This window comes from Camellia sinensis, chromosome 8 (assembly GCF_055761805.1).
Source record: "Camellia sinensis isolate YWXY chromosome 8, ASM5576180v1, whole genome shotgun sequence".
Taxonomy (NCBI): domain Eukaryota; kingdom Viridiplantae; phylum Streptophyta; class Magnoliopsida; order Ericales; family Theaceae; genus Camellia; species Camellia sinensis.
The window spans coordinates 189,230,272-189,254,025 of record NC_138968.1 but is presented as its reverse complement, the minus strand read 5'-3'; the positions used below and the strand labels follow the sequence as shown (position 1 = coordinate 189,254,025).

Genomic DNA, 23,754 nt, shown 5'->3' with positions numbered 1-23,754 from the left:
CGGCAAGCTGTATATCATATGAATGACACCAAGAGAAGGTGAGTCCGACCGTAGAGCTACTGTATTTGATGGATTGTTCTTTCCGACGTGTTGCGTAAGACGGCCGTCTTGCACCAACTCCTCCAGGTGATCCTTTAGTGCATAACAACTATTGGTGTTGTGACCGTGACCTTTATGATACTCACACTGTTTATCCCGTTTTCTTGCATCGGGAGGTCCCGTCATCTTGGGCGGCCACTTGAAGAACGGAAGGTGTTGAACTTTCGACATAATCTTTCTAATCGGCTCTGTTAACTCCATGTATTTCTTACCTGAGAACCTGGTGCGCCTACTATCCACTTAATACTGTTCATTAGCTCGATGTGAACATTGATCGTTTGATCGGCGCGAGTCACGCATTTTGTCTCGTTTAGCTTGATTCCACGGCTCGGGGCTTCTTGATGGCACGACGCTAATCAGCTGAATGATTCCCGACGTGACCGTCTCAACGGCCCTGATCCTCTAAAACCCTGAAGGACGTCCCTGATCCTTTGATTGCCACCTGAAAAAGGGATTAACACTCCGGTCGGGGGTGTCGGAATTAGCACTCCAATGGACAAGTTAGTATACTCTCGTTTGCTTGTGGCTTAAGTTTTTTTAATCTGTTCACACATACCTCTCTTTGGTTGATACTCTTCTCTTTTATACTCGTCCTTGGTCTCGGGGGTGGGGCCCACTTTTAATCCAGCGCATAACTGCTCACTCGGCCATTAAGTCGTATGCCTATTCACATTCGACTTCTTGTACGTCTTCTATCGCCGATTTAACTATTTGGCTTCAGGGTCCCCCATGACAGAGCCAAATAGTATATATCCTGATTTTCTTCAAATTCAGTTGGTTTTCCTACATATAAAAGTAATTCGGCTCCCACAGTGGTATGTGTTGCACCTTTCAAGCAAAACTTTATATAATTATCCTCAATGTATTAAAATTTTATTATGAAGGATTTTTGACTAAATCTTCCCATATTTAAGTTTTATTATGTAAAAATTATATGCACATTTAAATTTATTGTATTTTTTAATATTTTATTTAATATAAAGTTTGGTGGCATGTCGTTCTCCATTATTTTTTGTCTTAATTAATTAATTAATTCTGCAATTCCACTAGCAAAAACTAAGCTAGTTTTGTTTTTACTCTTCTTCCTTTTCCGGCTCTTGTTTATTTTCATTATTAACTAAGTTATAGATATTACTATTTTACTGCTATACTTTGTTAAAAAATAGTCATTAACCTCATCATCACTGTTCACATGACCCTGTAATTTGAAAAATTATTTACTGTCGGGTGTAATAATACCATAATTCATCTCTAATCATACATTTTTGTGCATTCATGCTAGACCCACACAAAATGTATGAATAGACCTCTTCTTGTTTTTAATTTTTGGAATTAGTAAACGCTTATTAATTGAAATAAAAGATATGCAATACAGCTCACTGTTTTATTATTAATGACAATAGTAAATAATTGCTTCTCTGTTTGTTATTTTTTTATTTTTTTTATTTGGGTTTTGTATTCTTTCATCAAATATATTTTGTCATCACCAAGAACCAAAACAGCCTGTTATCATTTGTTACATCTTACTATTATTAATTTATTAAATGAAGTGTAAGCATAATTATTATGATTTATAGCCACAGCAAAATCAGTGAGATAACCAAGAACTGTTTCAATTAAGGGTAAATACATGTCAGTATAAAAGTTAAAAATCAACCTATCTTTCTATATATTATATTAGGAAAAGAATTTTTTTTTAGTGAGAAGCATTCTAGAAACTCTAAATTTTCATTTTAATATTTTTAATTTTAAATAATTATTTGTATTTGATAATCTTACATTGGAATTTGAAAATCCCATATCAAAAGAATAATGAAAAAAAATTAGTTATTTTACTCATATAAAAAGAATCTTATATTCCCATTCTATTTAGCGAGGAGCTTTGTGAGAGTTTTAATATCTTATATTAATTTTCTTGATTTTCTTAATTTGATAATTCCACACCGAGAAAAGAAGGAAAAAGTAAATTTGTTGGCTACATATTTTGTACAAGCCAATCACAGTTCGGCACGTGACAGAATAAGGGTAGTACAGGAAGACAATTCAAATCTTCAATCATTATCACACACGTGGCAGTCAGCATTGGTTTGCTGTAGATCTGCGTAACACTGAATCAACAAAGATATGCAAGATGGCATGGCCTTAATGGTTACTTACATTTAAATTCAAAATCAGGAGGGAAACCTAACTGCAAGTATTGGCATAATGAAGCTAACTATAAGGCAACATGATCAGCGATCATGGAGGAGCTGTTCGACAGTTAGAAGTACAATTCGATGGTTGTCACTGAGAAGTATAAATAGCAGAGAAGGCCCCAGAAAATCTCCCCATACTCAGATAAAAAAAATCAGTTTTATTCTACTTTATTTCCTTTCCAGTTTTACATTTCTTGTTCTTTACATTTCTGTACTTCAAATTCCTGCATTGCATTTCGTTCATAGGAGTAGTTTTCAAGTAGCTTGTTACTGTAAACCTCTACGACGCTAATTTGGATCTTTGTAAGTCTTTCATTTTGCTTAATGAAATACTACAATTGTTCTTCTTTTAATCATTGTCTGTTTAATTCTCCTAAACAAAGCCACCAGTAAAAGTCCTCTTCATTGAGGCTGAAAGAAGTAAAACACAATTGTCTGATAATTGGTTGACAATTAATATTCTGTAAGGACTGATTGATCCTTGTTGGCACGCTCATAATTACAAAAATAACCTTCGAAAACCAAAAAGCCAACATATATTTTTGGCACGCCCGGTGGGATAAATTGAAATGGCTAGACGTAGGAGACAAGGAGAAAATGAACGTTTGGAAGAAGGAGAGGATAATATGATAACACATCCTGTGGAAACACCTATTTTATCAGAACCTATGGTCGAACAGACCAGCACTTCAGAACAAGTACCACATGTTCATAATATTGGACGAGGTCAAGGAATTGGACCATCCACTGTTCCATCTACTCAGCCAATGAACCCATGGGGTGGCCTAGTAGATGCTATGAGACAACAGATAATAAATACAATGGAAAGATGGGCAACATCCTTTTTGGATCAAATGAACACTCATCAACCAACTAACGCAAGACATATAGAGGGAAATTCAAATGTCCCTCAGCAAAGATTGGCTAGAGATAAACAGTATACGCAGAATGATGAACATACTAATGGTCAAACTAGTAACCAAAACAATGAAAAACCATCACCTCAGTCTTGGTATGAGCCTCTTTCGAGGCCTGTGGCAAATCAAAATGCCTCCTTACTCAAAAGTGAAGCCATGCAAATTGGTGGATCTGGTCTAACACAGGAAAATGGCGTAAGGATGTTTCCAAATCCCATGTTCGCAGCCATACCTGGTACGAGGGGGTTCACTAATCCTTTATTCAAATTTATACCCGGGGGGTTAGAAGGTTTTCCTGTAATTAGAAGAGATACAACACCTGTTCCAGCACCTTTCGTAGGTCCTTTCGCAGGACAGGCTCAAAGGGGTCACCCATACCCTCAACAGCAGCCAGCACCACAGGGATAACCAGTCCCAAACATACCACCCTATGGACCAAGAGGACCCCAGGCACAAGGTTGTCCACCAAATCCTGTGTTTGTTCCTTCAGTAGTGGTTCAACAGGCACAAAATATGGTCCCTAGGGACCAAATTGTTGATATTGTTAGAGAGATGTGTGGACCAATGGCTCAGGGGGTTTAGACTCCTGTGTACAGGAAATCGTACCCAGAATGGGTAGATAGGGTACATAAATACCCAAGAGATTTCAGGATACCAGACTTTGCCCCATTTTATGGGAATGGAAACCAGTCAACGGTTGAGTATATTGCTAGGTTCGCGGCTCAGTGCGGTGAATTTACCAATAATGACTATATAAAGTTAAGATTATTCCCAAATTCTCCAACTGGGGGAGCCTTTGTACGGTATATTAACCTTACACCTGGCTCTATCCGGACTTGGCAACAAATGGAGGAGGCATTTCATGCCCAATTCTTCCAAACGGAGCCAGAAGTATCTATGGTAGACTTGGCAAGATTGAGTCAAAGGCTTGATGAAAAGGCTACTCAGTTTATTTCCAGATTCAAAAGAGCACGAAACAAATGTAGGATCATCTTACCAGAACCTGAATTTATGAGGTTGGCTCAAAATGGTCTAGAGTTTAGGTTTCGAAAGAGTTTGGCTCAACTGAGTTTAGAGACTTGGTAGAACTAACCTATAAGGTGTCTAGGTATGAAACATTACTAGAGGAAGAGCAAGATCGAAGTAATACATCATACAAGACATATTATAAAGATCCTAATTATGAGATTGGTGCGACAGAGATTCTGGGAAAAGAACCTGTGATCTGTGAAGCATTAATTTATAAAGACACAATAATATACCAGCAGTTTAAAAAGAAAGACCTTCATAAGAAATACTCTTTCGATTTAACAAAGGCAGATGACATTTTTGATCATTTGCTTATGGCAAACATCTTGAAGTTACCAAAAGGAGTCAAAATTTCATCTCCAGAGGAACTTAATGGAAAATTGTATTGTAAATGGCATAATTCTTAGTCTCACTCAATTAAAAACTGCATTGTTTTTCGAGACAGGATCTAAGAGCAGATTCGAAAAATGAGTTTAAAATTCCCAGCTAAAGTAGAAACGGCCATGGGGATTGACACTAATCCATTCCCAGAAATTGAAGAAATGACAGCCAATGTTATTGTGCCAGACTTCCAGAACTTGTCCTTGAAAGAATTGGAAGAGGTCAATGTGCAAATGCACGTTGCCAGCCAAACTACTGTCAAAACAGATACTAGAAGTTTACTAGCTGTTGGGCAAGGCTTTGCAGGTCAAAAGAAGGACTCTGATGAAGAGGCACTAGATGATGATTCTTTAGAGGCGGCTGTCGTGCAAAGAATGTGTCCTAGGTGTGGGTTGAGCTATAAGTGGTTGAAGGGGCTTCCAATTGATGGGAAGCAATATTACAAGGATGTGCAGAGGCGTCCTAAACCAACCAGTGCCTATAATAAGAGACCATATCCAACTGGTACTATACAGTAGCCATTCATGACTGAGCTAGCGGCTACGAGAATGCAGTCCAAGGGCAAGAGACCTCTACATGAATTCAGACCACTCAACTATTAGAGAACGGAAGGCAAACACCCTGAGAGGAGACTTGAAGTGGGTTCGAATCATGGGATCAAAGCTAGAGATTGGCCCCCTAGACCAGCCTCATACAAAAAGGAAAATGGCCACTTTCATGGAATGCCTGAACTAGGCCCAAAACAAGGGGTTAGAGCCAAGCAGTGGTCCTCATAGCCAGCCTCAAAATTGGCTTCGAAGGAAGAAAGAGGTAGTTCGACAACTGGGTCGGTAGGTTCATGGGTACCTGGAGTTCCAGATTGGTTTGTCATGCAGAACAAACCTAGGGAAATACCTATACAAAGAAATGTTGTCCGAGATCAGAGCAGGATGGTTAAACCCCCTTTGGTAGCTCCAAATAATTGGGTGTTATTAAAGCATCCAAAAACAAAGGAACCAGATATGGTTCTAGTGATCTCTAAATCCCAAAGGAGGAAGATCCAACGAAGGTACACTCAGTACTAGAAAGATCAAAAAGAAAGTGGAGAAAGCTCTTTATTGGCCCAGCCAAAAAGCCAAGCAAAGGAAGGAAAAAGTTTAAAGTTAGATCATAATCTGAAGTTAACTCTTCAAGACAAGAGGAGTTGCAGCAGAGAGCAATTGACCAAAGTTCATTCTGAACTGAAAGCCAAAGAGAGATCCAGTTTGGCAAGACTGGAAAGGCTTTGATGGAAAGTGAAAGTGAGACAGAGGAAGAAATTGGCCTAGGCCAAAAGAAAGAGATGATTGAAAAAGAAATGTTTGAAGCCTTCATGGCTGAACAAATATTTTTGGTTGAAAAACCAGCAGAAACAGATCATTCGAAGGAATTTACAAGTACTGAAGTACCAGAATGCAGCATGGAAGATGCTTTTGAAATAATTAAACAAGTTGGCCAGGAAGAGAAACAGGTACAACCAGTCATCCAATTTGGCTCGTTTCCTCTAGTATAAGTGAATATGGTACACATACTACCACAAGAATTCCAAGCTGAAGATGAGAACCAAAAAGGTCAAGAAATTGACGCAATTCCAGTTTCCAGTGAAGACTCACAAGTGAGTATGGTGCAAGATGAATCTGAAGTGGCCACACATATGGAAACTGGAGATGAGAGTGAGGAAGTGGTGAGCATTAACCTCTCATACCCTTTTGAGTATCCCACGACATCCATGACACAACATGTCAAACCCTTGTATATCAAGGCCTTCTTCGATGGGATACAGATGAACCGAGTGTTGGTAAATAAAGGGGCAACAGTAAACCTGCTTCCAAAATCTTCTTTGAAGAAACTAGGAAAGAGGAACCCTAGACTAATCCCAACCAATACAACCATTGCTAGTTTCACTGGAGACAAACAGATGGCTCAAGGCATTTTGCCCATCAACCTGAGTGTGGGAACCAGGGACTGTATGACTGCATTCTTCGTTATTGACAACAATGTTAAATACAATGCTCTACTTGGTAGAGATTGGATTCACACAAACAAGTGTGTGTCTTCCTCTCTACATCAGAAAATAATAATGGCCTTGGGCAGTGGAGAGACAGAGGAGATTAATGCAGATCCTCAACCTTTCATAGCTTGTGCAGATTTTGTAGAGGGCAAATTCTATACTGAATGAGTGACACCACTCAGTGTACTGAGAAAACCTGATGGATCAGCCGAAGTGACGGCTGATGAGGAACACACCTGAAACATTTAGTTCAAGAAAGTGCTGATGAGGAGTTTGTCACCAAAGAAGACAATGATGCCTGGTTGTAGGCAAAAAGATGACACACAAGAGGCCAGATCTTTGGCTTTAATTAAATTCTCAATATTGGACATAAAATCAATAGTCCAGAAGATACAAGAGCAAAAGGAAAAGGCCATGGCAATTGGCTGTAAACAGGAGTAGCAACAAGTCAAGGTGTTGGCCTTGGCAAAATACTGTGCATTGGACATTGAAACAAAAGTCCAAGAGATACAAGAAGAAGAGGCCTTGTGGACAGACTTTGTCTATGAGGAGGAGGGCAAAGATGTTGAAACAAAGAAGCTGGGAGCAGGACAGAGCAATGAGATTGCTTCGAAGATAAAAGAAATCAAAACAGAAGCATCAGTGTGTCCTCAGATGCAAGACCCTTTGGAATAAGTGAACTTAGGGGAAGGTTCTATACAGCAGCCCATCTATATAAGTGTCTGGTTGAATGCTCTCGACAGGGACCAGTTGTTGGTGGTCTTGAAGAAATATAAAGATTGTTTTGCATGGTCTTATAATGAGCGACCAGGATTGAATAGATCATTAGTATAACATAGGCTCCCTATGAGGCTTAACTTCAAGCCATACAAGCAAAAACCAAGAAGGATAAGTCCTGAAGTGATCCAGAAGGTCAATGAAGAAATCCTTAGGCTCCTCAAGGCAGGCTTTATTAGGACAGTCAGGTATGTTGAATGGTTATCTAATATTGTGCATGTAGTCAAGAAGAATGGTAAAATGAGGGTATGCATTGATTTCAGAAATCTAAATCTAGCAACTTCGAAAGATGAGTATCCTATGCCCATAGTAGATTTATTGGTAGACAGTTCAGCAGGGCATCAAATTTTATCAATGATGGATGGGCACTCTAGTTATAACCAAATCTGCATTGCATAAGAGGATATCCACAAGACAGCATTCAGATGTCCTGGGAAAATTGGCACCTTCGAATGGGTTAAAATGTCATTTAGTCTGAAGAATGCTGGGGCTACATATCAAAAAGCTATTAACACTATCTTTCATGATCTCATTGGAGGATACTTAGAATGCTATATTGATGATATTGTAATAAAGTCTCAATCCATGGAAGAACATTTGTTTCACTTGGAAGCAGCTTTTGAAAGACTGAGAAAATTCAAGTTGAAACTTAATCCTCTCAAATGTGCTTTTGGTGTATCAGCTGGAAACTTCTTGGGCTATGTAGTACACAAGAAGGGAATATAGATTGATCAAAACAAAGCCAAAGCTATCATCGAAGCTAGGCCTCCATCAAATAAGAAAGAAGTACAAAAATTCCTTGGGCAAGTTAATTTTCTTCGAAGATTTATTTCTAATACTACAGGGAAAACTAAAGTATTTTCTTCCTTATTAAGGTTGAAAGATGAAGAGGAGTTTGTGTGGACGGCACAGCATCAAACTGCTTTCGAAGATATCAAAGCCTATTTCGCTAAACCTCCAGTGCTGATGCCACCAAGGGGTGATAAGTCCTTGAAGTTGTACATAGCTGCAGCAGAAGATTCACTGGGAGTTTTCTTAGCTCAGGACAATGGAGAAGGCAAAGAGCAAGCATTTTATTACCTTAGTAGGTTTCTAAATTCTTGTGAATGTAAATACTCATCTGTAGAAAAGTTGTGCCTTGCATTGTATTTCGCTGCAATGAAATTAAGATACTATTTTTTGCTTACAACTGTCTTGGTAATTGCAACCACAGATTTGGTTAAATATATGTTATCTAGACCCATGTTGAGGGGAAGAATTGGTAAATGGATACTAGCGTTATCAGAATTTCATTTAAAATATATCCCCCAAAAGGCAGTAAAAGGACAAGTGTTAGCTAATTTTTTGGCAGACCATCCATGTCAAACAGAGAGCCAAGAAATAATAGAACTTGGTATGGTTAGTGTTGAACCATGGCAAATATGGTTCGATGGGTCAAAAGCCAATGGTCTAACTGGAATTGGTGTAGTAATTAAGTCGCCACAAGGAGTAGAAACCACACATGGTTTCAGAGTGGATGAAATTACTTGTTCCAATAATCAAGTTGAATATGAAGCCTTAATAATGGGACTGGAAATACTTATTGGATTACAAGCCCATGCAGTTGACGTATTTGGAGATTCTCAATTGGTAATTAACCAAGTGAAAGGGATTTTCAAATGTCAAAGTGTAAGCATGTTGCCATATTATGTTGTTGCATTGCATTTGCTGTCTCAATTTCAGAGGGCAAATGTAACTTATGTCCCCAGATTCTTGAATAGTAAAGCTAATGATGTGGCTCAAAAATTTTTGAATTTCAAGAGAAGAGACAACATTCAAAGGAATATAAGCCAAACAACATATCACAAGGTAATTCTACCTTTGAATAAAAGGAATATGGTCTTAGAAGTCAATCATAATGACTTACAAGAACAAGATTGGAGGCATCCAATAATGCAGTATCTGGCTGGCCCATCTTCAAAAGTCAGTAAAAAAATTAAATTGCAATCTATGCAATACATAATGTATGGTAATGCTCTCTACAAAAGGGGGGGAGATGGATTATTATTGGAATGTTTAGGCCCAAAGGAAGCATTGACAGCTATGGCTGAGGTTCATGAAGGCATCTATGGTTCTTATCAGCCTAGTGTGAAGATGAAATGGCTGCTTCGAAGGCACTCCTACTATTGGCCAACTATCCTTAAAGACTGCATAGGATATGCAAGAGGCTACCAGGTATGCCAAAAGCATGGCACAATAAGACACGTGCCCATAACTGACCTGCATGCAGTTGTGAAGCCTTGGCCATTTAGAGGATGGGCCATGGATATGATGGGGAAAATACACCCACCCTCTTCGAAGCATCATTGTTTCATCTTAATGGCCACAGATTACTTCACTAAGTGGGTCCAAGCTAAGCCATACAAGACTGTAGACCAGATCAAAGTGATTGGATTCATTAAAGAACTGATTCACAGATTTGGCATCCCACAGACTATAATTGTTGATAATGGGACTGTATTTGATAGAAAAATGGTAAAGTTTTTCGTGGCGGAGTTTGGGATTAGCCTTGTTAATTTTACCCCCTATTATGCATAAGCCAATGGTCAAGCTGAATCATCCATAAGTCTTTGAAAAAAGGAATACAGAAAGTTGTGGAAGACAATCCTAGGGATTGACATAACTTATTGTTTGATGTATTGTGGGCTTATAGGACTTCTCCAAGGTCAAGCACAGGAATCACTCCTTTTGCCTTAGTAAATGGGCATGATGCAATGCTACCTGTAGAAATTAATGTTAAGTCCTTGAGGGTGAGATACCAAGACCAGTTAGATCTTGAGCAATACCATCAGAGTATGTGCTTGGAATTAGAAAGTATAGATGAAGCTAGGATTTTAGCATTAAATAGCATTCTTTTCCAAAAGAGGAAAGCAACCAAAAACTATAATAAGAAAGTCGAGCACATTAGTTTTGACGAAGGTAATTTGGTATGGAAGACAATACTCCCAATAGGGATTAAAAGCCATAAGTTTGGCAAATGGTCACCTAACTGGGAAGGACCGTATCAAGTTCATAGAGTCTTGCCTATGGAGCATATTATTTGAAAATTTTGAATGGATATGTACATCCCAAGAAAATTAATGGCAGATATTTGAAGCCTTATTATCCAACCGTATGCGAAACACAAGGAATAGAATAAGTGTTAAATAAAAGAACATGAGAACATTTAAATGATAAATAAGAATTTTTATTTCATAAAGAATTGAGTACATGTAGCCATAGATTGGCCCAGAAGTCAGTACAATGTCTCAGTTGTTCTTTTACAATAGATGCTCTATTCTGAAGTGATGGGAACAACTGGATGGCTGTAGCCATCTCTTGCTTTCGATCAGCCAGTTCTTGATTGGTAATCTACAATTTGGTGGTGGTTCGATCTAAGGCTTGGTTGACTGCTGATAGCCTCCTCTTCAAGTTGAGTTTTCTTCTCCAATAGTTGAGCTCGAAATTGGGAGACATAGGAATATTGTTCCTTCAATTTTGACACCTCAGTATGTACTTTAGAAACAAAGCTCTGATCCCTCATCAATTTCTCCTCTGCAACCTTGGCAGCATGACAAATGTTGATGTAAAAATCAATGGTGACTACTGCCTGAGACAAATAACTGGAGACAGCCATACCGGATTGCTCAGCAATCTTGCAACATTGGAGGAATCCATTTTTTATTATAGGCCTCTGTAAGGCTTCGAAAGGAATCCTCGAAAAAGATGCCAGCAGCTCCAGACAGCTATCCAAGTCTATCGAAGGCAAGGAAGTCTTACAACTGAAGGAAGAGCTCTCAAAAATTCCTAGCAAAGAATCAGCTAGAACTAATGGCTCAATCTCATTGCTAGTCATTGGAGAGGTGGAATGTATGTCAAAAAGACTAACTAGTCTAGCCTCAAAGATATCCACCTCATCCATTGACATGGAAGGTGCAGAAAGAGCCCTAGTAGAAGGAAGAAATGACTGCATAGGAATAGGAGAAGAAGGTGGAGTATCCTTAGCAGTCTCTATAGTTATGGCTACTAGTTGGACAAGAGAAAAAGGACTGGAGCTAGGCAAAGATAATGGATGATGGATTGGAGAGCTACCAGTACTTTCTCTATAGGAATCAGCTACCATCAAAGATGAAGTAACAGCTGGAATTTCCTTAGGAGGGGGAGGAGAAGTAAGGCTCGAAAGAGAATCAAATTGAGTAAAATTGAAAGACAAATGAGGGAGGTATGGAGTTAAGCCAAAAGAAAAAGAAGCAGGAATACTTGGCCTCAAGAAGGGTATGGAAAATATAGGGCCAGGAAGTGGGAGAATTATTTGAATGGGCTTCACATCTTGAGGTTGTTCAACTGAAACTGAAACTGAAGGAATCTTTATTAAAAGAATAGACAAAGTAGTTGTTGCTACAAAAGAAGAAATACTAAACAATGTCAAGCCTTAGTATTGGGAATTTGAGAAAGATGAATAGAAGTACGAAGGAGCTTACTGGTTTCAGAAGTAATGGCTATGATTAGGAAGCTGCGAAGAGTATAGTGTCCAGCAACTTGTTGTTTTCTTGCAACTTCTTTCTGGAGTGCATCAGCGGCGGCGGCTTCATCCTTGAGCATTTGCTGTTGCTTCCTCTTCTCAGCCCTTTGGAATACAATAAGCTCTTTGGAATGCTCTGCTTACACTACTTTAGCAGATGCTTCATGGATGGGATCTCTAGTGAAATCAGCAAGAGAGACAGTCATCTTCTTTCTTTTTTTTAAGGGTGTTTCTTGCTCTTGTTCCGCCTCTTCTTCTTCTGCTACCTGAACCCCAGGTGCTTCCTCTTCAGGGTCAAGTAAAAGCTTTCTTTTCTTTTGTTTCTGTTTGCTCCTGAGAAGATTTAAAGCTTGGACCTTTTGGGAGAATCTCCCTGTGAGGCACCCGCACCACCTTCACCAAAAGAAGAACTAGAAGTAAGGCTAAAAGCATTATAAAAAAGAAAAAGAGAAAAGAAACAAGGGTACATACCTTTCTTCGAGGCAGCTCGAGTAACTTTAGGAGAAGTTGAGGCAGCAGGAATAGGCTTTGTAATGACAGGTGCAAGAACTGTGGTAGCAAGAACAGTGGAAGAAGTAACAATTCCAGCCCCTTTCGAATTGGGTTGAGGTATATCCAATACTATTAATAGGTCTTGGGGAGGAATGGCCAAGTATACCTCCATATTGGTCACCCACCAGTTTTGGCACCTTTTCAATAGGTTACTTTGAGGAATGAAAGGGAAATACTCAAACTCAATCAAGTCCTGGATAAATTTAGAATTTGCTTCTTCTAATCTGGATCTTCGAACCTTTAAGTCCCTGCTGGTAAGACTTAAATTGGTCTGGCTGCAGAGAGGTATTGGCACCCCTTGTGAGAGGCCAAATTACCTAGCAAATTGAGCAGGACAATAAGGCTCAGCAATGCACTTGTAAGCTTTGGGGTTCATAATCCCAATGAATAACTCTCTAGGGATCAGAATAGAGGCCCATAGGTTCTTGTGTTGGGGTGAAGAGCAGAACCTATCACTCAGAAAGGTTTTCAACCAAGATGAGCCAATAGTGGTAGGTTCGAAGGGACGGAAGTTATGGGAAGAAAAGGAAGCTGGGAGTTGGTGGAAGAAAAAGAAGTAAAAAGCAAAGATAGAAGGATAGAGTGAAACGGTGGCTAGCCTCATGCCATGAGTAATAGGATTTGGCTTCAAAAACTTAAGGCATTTAGATTGTAGTTCAGTAAAATATGCGAAAAGCCAAAGCTAAAGTATCCAAAATGGACCTCCTTGATTGGCATCCAAAGGTTTCTCACAAAAAAGAGAACATGCTCTATATACGTGACCTAGAACGTATGGAGCTAAGGCCATCTTTTTTTGTAAAACAAGGGCTTTGGCAAGAGGGGGCGAATTCAATTATGATCCTCTGAGAAGAAGTACAGAAAAGGAATTTACAAAGCCAATATAATATGAAAGAAAAGAATTCCCTATCAGTCACAGGGCCCTCCCTTTTATTCTCGACCTTGACAAAGTCACTATAGGATGAGTTAAGAGAGGGGAGGGAAAAAGGGGTTTGTAGGTCAGGATAATCTGGTCCAATGGGGGTTTCGGTGGGGGACAATCCTAATAAATGGCAAATGTCAAGAACAGTAGGGGCCATCATCCCACATCTGAATTGAAAGAAATTGAAAGCAGAATTCCAAAAGCAAAGGGCAGCCGGTATTAAGAAAGGATCCTCTAAAATAGTGAACCTGGATAATTGGAGGGCGTTGAAAAGGCAGAGCTCTTGAAGGTCCAGAGTCCTATCAGGGACAACCCGATCATACCACTCTTGCTACTCTGGTCTCACCGTGGGCCAACAGCGATGGAGGCGGTTCATCCTCCAGCTTCCCCAGTCAAGACCACCTTCGTAAAGGAGACAATAGTCCTCTAGACGTGGGTATAGAGCTAGAAGCTCTGTAGGAATCTCCTTGAAGATGGGCCCAAGCACATACTTTTGCGGCTTATGACGACGAGGAATAAATATGCGTCTGTCAATGGTGCTTTTCTCACCAGCCTTGTACTTCTCACACTTTGCGTCAATAATCCTTTTCAGGGTCACAGACGGACTCGCACGCTCCACGACCGGTATTTTCAAAGAAGGAGAAGCCATTGATAGATTTGTCTCAGAAGACGAAGTCGGGAAAGAGAGTAGAGGAAAAGAAAGGTCAGGAGAGATGAAGGGTTAAGGTGAATTCAAAGCACGAAATAAAAGGGTTTTAAAACTTTTGTGTCTGAAAAAATATACCCAGTTGTGTTGCACGAACGAAATTCACAAAGAAGTACTAAAGCTACGGATGCAAAAAGTTTCTTTCTATATTGATAATTATGGAGGGAAGCACATATCAAATACTAATGTCAGCTTCGAAATAAAATATTTGGCTTCGAAGCCAATTTTTGGTGCCAAAATAAAATGACAAACGGCTTCGAATGTCGAAAGCTTACTTCGAAGCACATTCCATGCCTCACGGTGAAAGAGTGTTTAGATATTTGTTTACTTCAAAAGGATTAAGAACCTGTTTGTTGGTTTCTAAATGGGTAAAATCCTTCGAAGCAAAACTTGAAATATTTTTCAGTTAGAAATTGTTTCAAACCAATAGTTGGTTTGATAGTACACAGAAGAGATTACTTTTTCCAAATAAAACGGTGCAGTACTTTATAGACTAATTGTTCGAAACAAAATTGATTTGAAAGTCCTTGGTTGTGTTAACCATATGATAAGGAATTGGATATGATCAAATCAAGTTTCGAATGACAAAATTGGCGAATTCGGAGCTCTGATTCTAAAAGGAAACCGGAAAAAGTTGTTAATTACACTCCATAAGTTGGAAAAGATCAAGTTGGTTTCTTTAGTACTGCCGCTGATAATGATCGAATTGAGATTCGAATGATGAAATTGTTGACTTTGAAGCCCTAAGATTGTTTGACTTCGACAAAAAGGGTAAAATCAGACCATGCCAAATAAAAAGAAAGATCTTAGCCTTATTAAAATAAGAGCGATTACATCATAGGCCTTCTTTGGTTACATATTCAAGCTCATAAAAATAGGGAACAAAATAAATAACAAGGTCATGAAATTTGCTCCAACTGTGGTCAATGAACTTCTGTTCTTTCTTTGTTCTATCTTCTATTTTCTCTAGGCAGTGTTTCTGAAGTTGATATGCTCTAATTTTTATTTCAAATTCTATTTCCTTCAACCCTTGTTCTATCTCATCCATGTCCAAGTCATCCCAGTATGCAGAGTCTTTATTCTTGAAATCATTATACTCATCGATGAGGTTCTCTGCTTCATACTGGGTATGAACTCGACGGGCTGAGATTTGATCCAAGGATCAAATGGGGGCCACAAAAATGTGGTGCCAATGAAGAAGTAATGAGAGCTGATCTAAAAACATTTGAAGCTCTGCTTGGGCAACAGGGTTGAGGACTATGGATGGAAATCTAAAACCGGCCCGACGGTGACCCGACCCCCCGACCCCGAATTCAGTGGTTATTCACTGAAAAATATCCCCTACGGGCCGGGGATGGTATTCAAAAATTCATCCCAGATGATATCCGGGCCGGGGACGGGGATAGGTGTTTCAAACCTGGACCCGGCCCCGCCCCCGGCCCAGCTCTACTTAGTCCCCGAGGTAAAATTATCGTTTTGTCCCTGGATATATATATGCTTGTATTTGTTCAGGGTTTGACATAGAAACACACACACACTCAGCCTCTGCCCCTCATTCACATACGGCCCTTCTCTCTCTCTCTCGCTCGCCACTTGTCTCTCCCTCTCTCTTTCATCTGTCACTGCCGCGCCTCCCTTCTCACCGGCGTTCCTCCAATCCTCCCTCACCGCCGCTCCTCCGTCGTTGCTCTCTCTGTTTAGGTACCTTTCTCTCTAGGGATTTCGATCTAGGGTGTATATATATGTATATTATATATATATATATATATATCTGAGTGTATAGATCTGTTTATTTTAGATCTGTATATCTGAGTGTATAGATCTGTTTCTTCAACCTCTGGTTTTTTTTTTCTCTAAATTTATTTATTTTATATATATATATATATATATCTGTTTATATATTCCTTTATTATGAATCTGAAGGATTATTTTTATTCAAGATCTGTTTAGATCTATTTATTTTATATACTATTGAAGATGATGATGTTATTCTGTGTGTAGAAATTAGGTTCAGTTGGTTTACTCACTACTGACATTTGGTTTGCTCATCCAGGTATTTTCTCTTTAGTGATTGTGGCTTCTGAGTGTATTTTACTTCTTCTAGTGTGTTCTGAAGTTGAAATTATGTGAAGATATCTGTTTGTAGTTGAATTGTTAATTTGTTAATTTGTTGAAAGCTGAAAGTTGAAAGTTAACATAATTAATTTGTTAATTATGCGAAGATTAATTTGTTGAAAGTTGAAATTTGTTAATTTGTTGAAAGTTGAAATTATGTGAAGATTAATTCGGGAAGGCAAAATTGGGAGTTGGTGATAGAAAGATGAAGGAAAAGAAAGAAAAGAAAGAAAAATTGGAACTATGAATTGATCTCAATACAAAATGTTATGCATTGCACTATTCCAGCAATATTGTTTGTGGTAGACTTTTTTTTCAAAAAAAAATTATAATTATTTATTATTTATTTATTTATTTTTTAATAGTTAGATTGGTTATTTTCTTCAAATGCATGCATACATACATACATATATATATATATATATATATACATTTGCTTTTCCTTATCAATATTGTTGTTGGCTATTTCTTTTTTCCCTTAGTTGAAGTTGAAATAAAAAGTAGAAGATATCTTTTTTCCCTTAGTTTGCTGGACATAGCTTTGTTAAATTTTTATTTAAAATAAATGTTGTAACTTTTTTTAAAAAAATGTCAGGTAGTTTAATTTTTGTTACCATCTCTTTTAATTTTTTAATTTTTTATATTAAGTCTATAGACTAAATTTTCATTCAAATAATTCTCTAACTTCTCAAATTGATTCAGTTTTACCCTTATGTGACATTCTATCCTCTTTTGGCAATTAAGTTGATCAAATAGGACTAATTTAAAGGATAAATCGATAAATTTAATTCTAAAACCTTTTTCCTAGTATAAAAAAAATCCATTGATAACATGAGAAATGGTGAAAGATAGTGTTTGTTCTATGATTTTTTTGGGGGGTCATTTTAATATTAGAAAAATAAATTTATGTTGAGTTTTCTCAATTTATCCTTTAGTTAGGGGGGTCATTTTAATATTAGAACTACACCTGCATGCAATTGGAACTACGTTTAGTTGGATATTTCTTTTTCTTTTTTTTTCTTCTTTTGATTACTTGGGTTACTAAATTTAATTTTGTTGTTGTATGGCTGATGTTATTGCTTTTCCAATAAGACCCATTAGAATTTTTAGAACAAATCAGACCTTTTTATTGAATCAAAAAACCTTTCAATTTGAGTGAACATGCTTTTAGTTTGTGTTTTCTCCTTTAGGTGTCACTAGTTTAAAAGTTTTCCAATTTCCAAATTATCTTAGTATGTGAAATTTCAAATGTTTAGGAAATTGCTATTGGTTCTTTTTGGCATGATCTCAAGCATATGGTGCAGTCTATTTTTGGGCTTACACTATTTTTGGGCTCTTGATAGGAGTGAGTTGCTTATTCATCATTCATTGAGTTCTTATTAGAATCTAAATTGAGGTGATTATTAGCTTGCTTTATTGGATATGTGTTGATTCTTTTACTGGATGATGTTATTAGTTATTATTAATTTGTTTCTTAGTTCCAGTAATCTACTTTTATGTCACCTCTGTTAATATTAATTCAATCCATATTATTTTTATAAGGTTAAAAATGTCAGATGTTAACTCTCAAGCACTAATTAACTCTAAAGTACCCGTTAATTCTTAAGTACCCGTTAACTCTCAAGTACCATTTGAGAGTGACGCGTCACAACATTCATCGCCAGCTACAAACTCACCTACGAACTCACCGTCTCCCCTCTACCGTCTCCCCTCTCTAATCAAAATGTTATTGATTTAGAAGAAGAGTCTAATACTACTTGTGGAGGAACTAAAAGAAAACCTAATGTTGTGTGGGAACATTTTAAAAAACAACAAGTCAATGGGGTGTGGAAGGCAATATGCAATTATTATAATAAGCATCTTGGAGGTGATTCAAAAAATGGAACTAGGCATTTGCATGATCACCATAAGAGTTGTGCTAGGAAAAAAGTGATGGACTTGAGGCAAAAAGTGTTAACTAACAATTTTAGTAGAGAGAGTCCAAAAATGAATTCTTATATTTTTTATCAAGATTTTGGTAGGAAAGAGTTGTCACATGCCATAATCTTGCATGAATATCCCCTCTACCATAGACTATGTTGGTTTTAAACGATAGTCAGCAACACTTCAACCATTGTTTAAAGTGCCTTCTCGAAATACGATAAAGAGTGATATTTTAAAGATTTATGATTATGAAAGGGTGAAGACGTTGAGTTTGGTGGAGCATAATAAAAGTAGGGTGGCAATCACAACTGATATGTGGACTGTTAGCAATCAAAAGAAAGGATTCATGGCTGTCACCGCACACTTTATTGATGATTCATGGACATTGCAAAGTCGCATTTTGAGGTATATTTTTATAAATTTGCAAATCATTTAAAAATTCTATCTTATTCAGTTCAATTTGCATGTTATTAATACTTGTTTATGAATATCATATTTTAGGTTTATTTATGTTCCATGTCCACACACAAAAGTTCTTTGTGATACTTTGCTTGAGTGTATGATGGACTGGAATATTGATAGAAAAATCTCTACCGTTACTGTTGATAATTGCTCCACAAATGACGTCATGATTATCATGTTGATGGATAAGTTAAGTAATACATCGCTTTTGTTGGGTGGTACTTTGTTTCATATGCGTTGTTGTGCGCATATTTTGAATTTGATAGTGAAAGATGGATTGGATGTCATACGAGTGGGTGTGGAGAAAATTCGAGAGAGTGTAACTTATTGGACAGCAACACCAAAAAGACTAGAAAAATTTGAAGAAACAATCAACCAATTGCGTATTCCACATACTAAGAAATTAGGACTTGATTGTGCAACTAGGTGGAATTCAACCTACTTGATACTTCAGACAGCCTTATTGTATAAGGATGTCTTTTCTAGGTTGAAAATTAGAGAGCCCCAATATAAGACTATGCCAACTGAGCAAGAATGAGAGTTTGCTAGAGAGATTAGTGGGAGGTTTAAGATTTTTTTTTCTATCACAGAGTTGTTTTCTAGTACAAAGTATCCCACAGCTAATGTTTGTTTCTTAGCTTTATGTGAGATTAGGATGACACTGTCTCAATGGCTCTCTTGTAAAATTGAAGTGATCAGAACAATGGCATCAAAAATGGTGAAAAATTTTGATAATATTGGTTAGTGATACATGGTGTTATTAGAGTTGCAATTGTACTTGATCCTAGGTATAAGATGAGTATATTGGAGTTTTATTTTGAAAAACTTTATGGAGACAAAGCTAAAGATGAAGCTGATAAGGTTCGTCATATTTGTTATGATTTGTTGCAAGAGTATCAGCACCGAGTTGGTATGGAGACCGATGTTGTTGGTGACTCTTCTACTCATCCAGAAATTGTTACAGAGACCCTTTAGAATTTGATTTGTTTATTAGTAGAAAGAGAAGTAAAAAAATGAAGAATGTAAGATTAGAGTTGGACCATTATCTAGAAGATGATGTTTTGCCAAGAACTTTAGGTTTTTATGTTTTGAATTGGTGGAAGGCTAATGGACCAAAGTATCCGACCTTACAGGCAATAGATAGGGACATTTTAGCTATTCATGTATCCACTGTTGCTTCTGAGTCAGCATTTAGTACTAGTGGAAGGTTGGTGAGTCCACATCGTAGTAGACTTCATCCAAACACATTAGAAACATTAATGTGTGCACAAAGTTGGTTGTGGGGTACAGAGATGAAAGGTATTATTTCATCCAATCTACATATTATTATTTCACTTTTTATTATTTATATTACCATGGAATAATTTCAATATTGAATTTATATTCTTTACTTTTTAGAAAATTCAACATTGGAATCAGTGGGCTGTGCAACTATATATGATGATGATGAGATCGAGTCGGATCAGTCATGTGCCACTTTTGTATTAGTTGTCATCTTTTTTGTTTTAATTGTTAACATTTTTTACATTTTATTATTAGTATTAATTATTTATTTTTTTTCCTTTTGTTATTTAATAGGAATTCAAGTTGAAGGATATGATGGAAGTTGTGTGGTTTGTATGGGTATTGGAGAAACAATAGATTTGATTTTTTATGTTGTAATGGATATATTTTTTTTATTTTTAATTTCAATTTTTGGGTAACCTATCCCTTGCGGATTGTGCTTGGGATTAATTATTCTCTTTGGTACTTGTTGAATTTTCTTGTGTGTGTGGGCTGCTGAACAGATGTTTTGTTTGTGCTATTTGTTGCTACATGATGTTTTGTGTGTGGGTTGTGTATGGACTGCTGAATTTTCAGGATGTAATGGATGTTGAATTTTCAGGATGTTGCTACAGGATGTAATGGATGTTGAATTTTCAGGATGTAATGGATGCTGAATTTTCAAGATGTTGCTACAGGATGTAATGAATGTTTTGTATGTTGCTACAGGATGTTTAGGAGATATTTATTGATTTATTGATGCTGCTAGACAAATATGTTTGAATTGGATGTTTATATAATTTTTTTAATTGGCAAATATGACAAATATATTTTAATCCATTTACAAATTTTTACATAATAAAAATTAAAAAAAAAAACCACCGGGGATTTTTTAGGGTCGGGGATCCCCGATCCCCGATCGGGGGCGGGGATGGGGCTGAGCTATGGGTCCCCGTCGGGGATCGAGGGCGGGGACGGGGACGGGGTATACATTACTTTCGGGGATCGGGGAAGGGGGTTGTAGTCCCCGGTCTCACCCTGCCCCGTTGCCATTCCTATTGAGGACATGACCCCGGGTTATAACATCACAAGCCCATTGAAAGTTCTTGAGGGAAACATCGTCCTCAAGAACATTGAAGGGCAAGTGAGAGAAGGCTGCAAGCAGAAGTTGGGCTTGTTGTCGCTGTTGTTTGGTAGGTGGAGATGGAGGATGATAGGAGGGGAGAAACTGGTCCTCAAAGAGAATAAGTCTCAGTTCCTCCATCCAGTGAGGATTTTGCGGAAGAGAATGCGCAGGAGCTTCCATCTCGAAAGAAGAAGGAAATTGAGGGTTGTTAACAATATCAAGCCAGTCAGAAGAGCAAAGTTTAGCTCTTTGAGCTAAGAATGACGGGCTGTATCCTTGGGCCTCTTCTGGACGAGGGGTGGCTTGAACTATCTTCGTAGGCATGGAAGACGTGTACCATGCTTCGAGTAAGTTATCTTCCAAACAGCGTCGGTGGTCAATAGGTACATATGGGTAAACCACTGAACTCCAAGCAAAATGAGGGAAAGTTAGAGGATCAACGAATTCGACAAAATGATGATTAATTCGTTCCCTTAACTTAGACTCCTCAGGTTCTGGCCAGCTTCTGCAACCAGAAGCTCTAGAAGAAGAAGAAGCAACAGCTTCATCCCACGCAGAAGGTTTTGGGTCAGAAGAAGAGCCTCTAATATCCATGTTTGCAAAATTTTGGGTTAAGGAATTGTGAATAACAGGTTCGTAATCCAAAGGTTGATAATTTGCAAAAGCTTCCATGACTTGAATATAAGAAGGTGGGTAAAGGTGGCTAATTGATGCATGAAGATTATTTCGAGGATGAACAGCATTATCAAATAACTTTTCGTACGCTTGATCGAGGTGGGAAAAGGTCTGCTTGGCCATAAGAGCTGAACTAGTCTTTTCGAATACTGAAATAGTGAGAGTGGTCAAGGGTTAGAAGAGAATTTAATGCAAATGATTCATTAAGGAATGACGGTTGCATTTCTGAAAAATGTAGAGCCCATGCACGTTCTAAGACGTGGGTAAAATACCTTGCTCCACTAATATCACCAAGTATTGGGTATATTAGTGCAGGGGGTAATGTTGGCTACATATTTTGTACAAGCCAATCACAGTTCAGCACGTGGTAGAATAAGGGCAGTACAGGAAGACAATTCAAATCTTCAATCATAATCACACATGTGGTAGTCAGCATTGGTTTGTTGTAGATCTACGTAACACTAAATCAACAAAGAGATGTAAGATGACGTGGCCTTAACGGTTACTCACATTTAAATTCAAAATCAGGAGGGAAGCCTAACTGCAGGTATTGGCATAGTGGAGCTAACTATAAGGCAACATGATCAGCGATCATGGAGGAGCGGTTCGACGATTAAAAGTACAGTTCGATAGTTGTCACTGAGAAGTATAAATAGCAGAGAAGGCCCCAGAAAATCCCCCCAGACTCAGATCCAAAAAATCAGTTTTATTCTACTTTATTTCCTTTCCAGTTTTACATTTCTTGTTCTTTACATTTCTATACTTCAAATTCCTGCACTGCATTTCGTTTATAGGAGTAGTTTTCAAGTAGCTTGTTGTTGTAAACCTCTACGAGACTGATTTGGATCTTTGTAAGTCTTTCATTTTGCTTAATGAAATACTACAATTGTTCTTCATTTAATCATTGTCTGCTTAATTCTCCTAAACAAAGCCACCGGTAAAAGTCCTCTTCATTGAGGCTGAATGAACTAAAGCACAATCGTCTGATAATTTGTTGGCAATTAATGTTCTTTAAGGACTGATTGATCCTTACTGACACGCTCATAATTACAAAAATAACATTCGAAAGCCAAAAAGCCAACAGAATTGTCCAGGTTGGGATAATTTAGGTTGAAAGCTTTTACTATAGTTTAGGTTAATGGTTCAACAAACTGTATGGTGAAAATATGTCTCTCTAATAGGAGGCCAACTTATATAATTTAAAGGCTTCTTTTAATAATTAATATTATTATTATTATAATAAAAGGGTTTTGAAATTTGGAGGCCGTCACCCATCTCTTCCAATTAGATCCATCTTGCTTGCATGAATATAATTAATTATATTTTTAAAATAATATTTTGCTCCAAATGCAATGATGCAAAATTAATTTCACGATTATGACCACATAGATGACAATGTAACAAGGCATATATTGGAGAGTGGAAGAGATCAGTTACTTGACTTCAATTTATTTTCAGTTTTTATTAGCAACATTCTAAACAAATTAAAGTTCGATTTACTTTGAATGAGACTATCATTTATAATCACGTAATTTTATTATATTTAATTTTAAAAAATAAATAATATATATAATTTTATAAATAGATTATATATTTTTATTAAAGATAAACACGTTGAAATCACATGAAACTGAGTTTAAAATGAATTTAATTTTTTTTTAAATATGCATATGAGTTTACAAAATGATCGAACATGATAAATTCACCAACTTAAACTATGTCTCTCTAATTCCCGTTGGTTAGTTTCTATTTACCTTTTATTTTACAATCTCACATCGAAAAAAGAAAAAAAGAAAAAATGAATTGTTTCACTTATATAAAGTGAATCTTATACTCCTATTTATATAAGCAAAATGAGATTATTAGTGAGAAACCCTATAATCAATATCTTATACTCATTTTTTTTTTTTTTGATTTTCTCAATTTTAAATAATTAAGAAAATCCCCATTGGTTAGCTTCCATTTAACACATAGTTTTGATTTTAAAAACAATTTTGTTTGAAACTCTTATAATATTTGACTTTAAAATAATTACAATCTCACATC

General features: G+C 37.2%; 1 long non-coding RNA gene across 1 annotated transcript in view; it reads left to right on the top strand.

The window, feature by feature from the left end:
- Positions 1–20,587, top strand: part of LOC145797524 (uncharacterized) — a 36,018-nt gene extending 15,431 nt beyond the window's left edge. Inside the window, exons 2-3 of the long non-coding RNA XR_014339079.1 lie at positions 18,438–18,587; positions 20,223–20,587. This is a non-coding gene — a long non-coding RNA (uncharacterized LOC145797524). The remainder of the gene's footprint in view (positions 1–18,437; positions 18,588–20,222) is intronic.
- Positions 20,588–23,754: the final 3,167 nt, after the last annotated feature.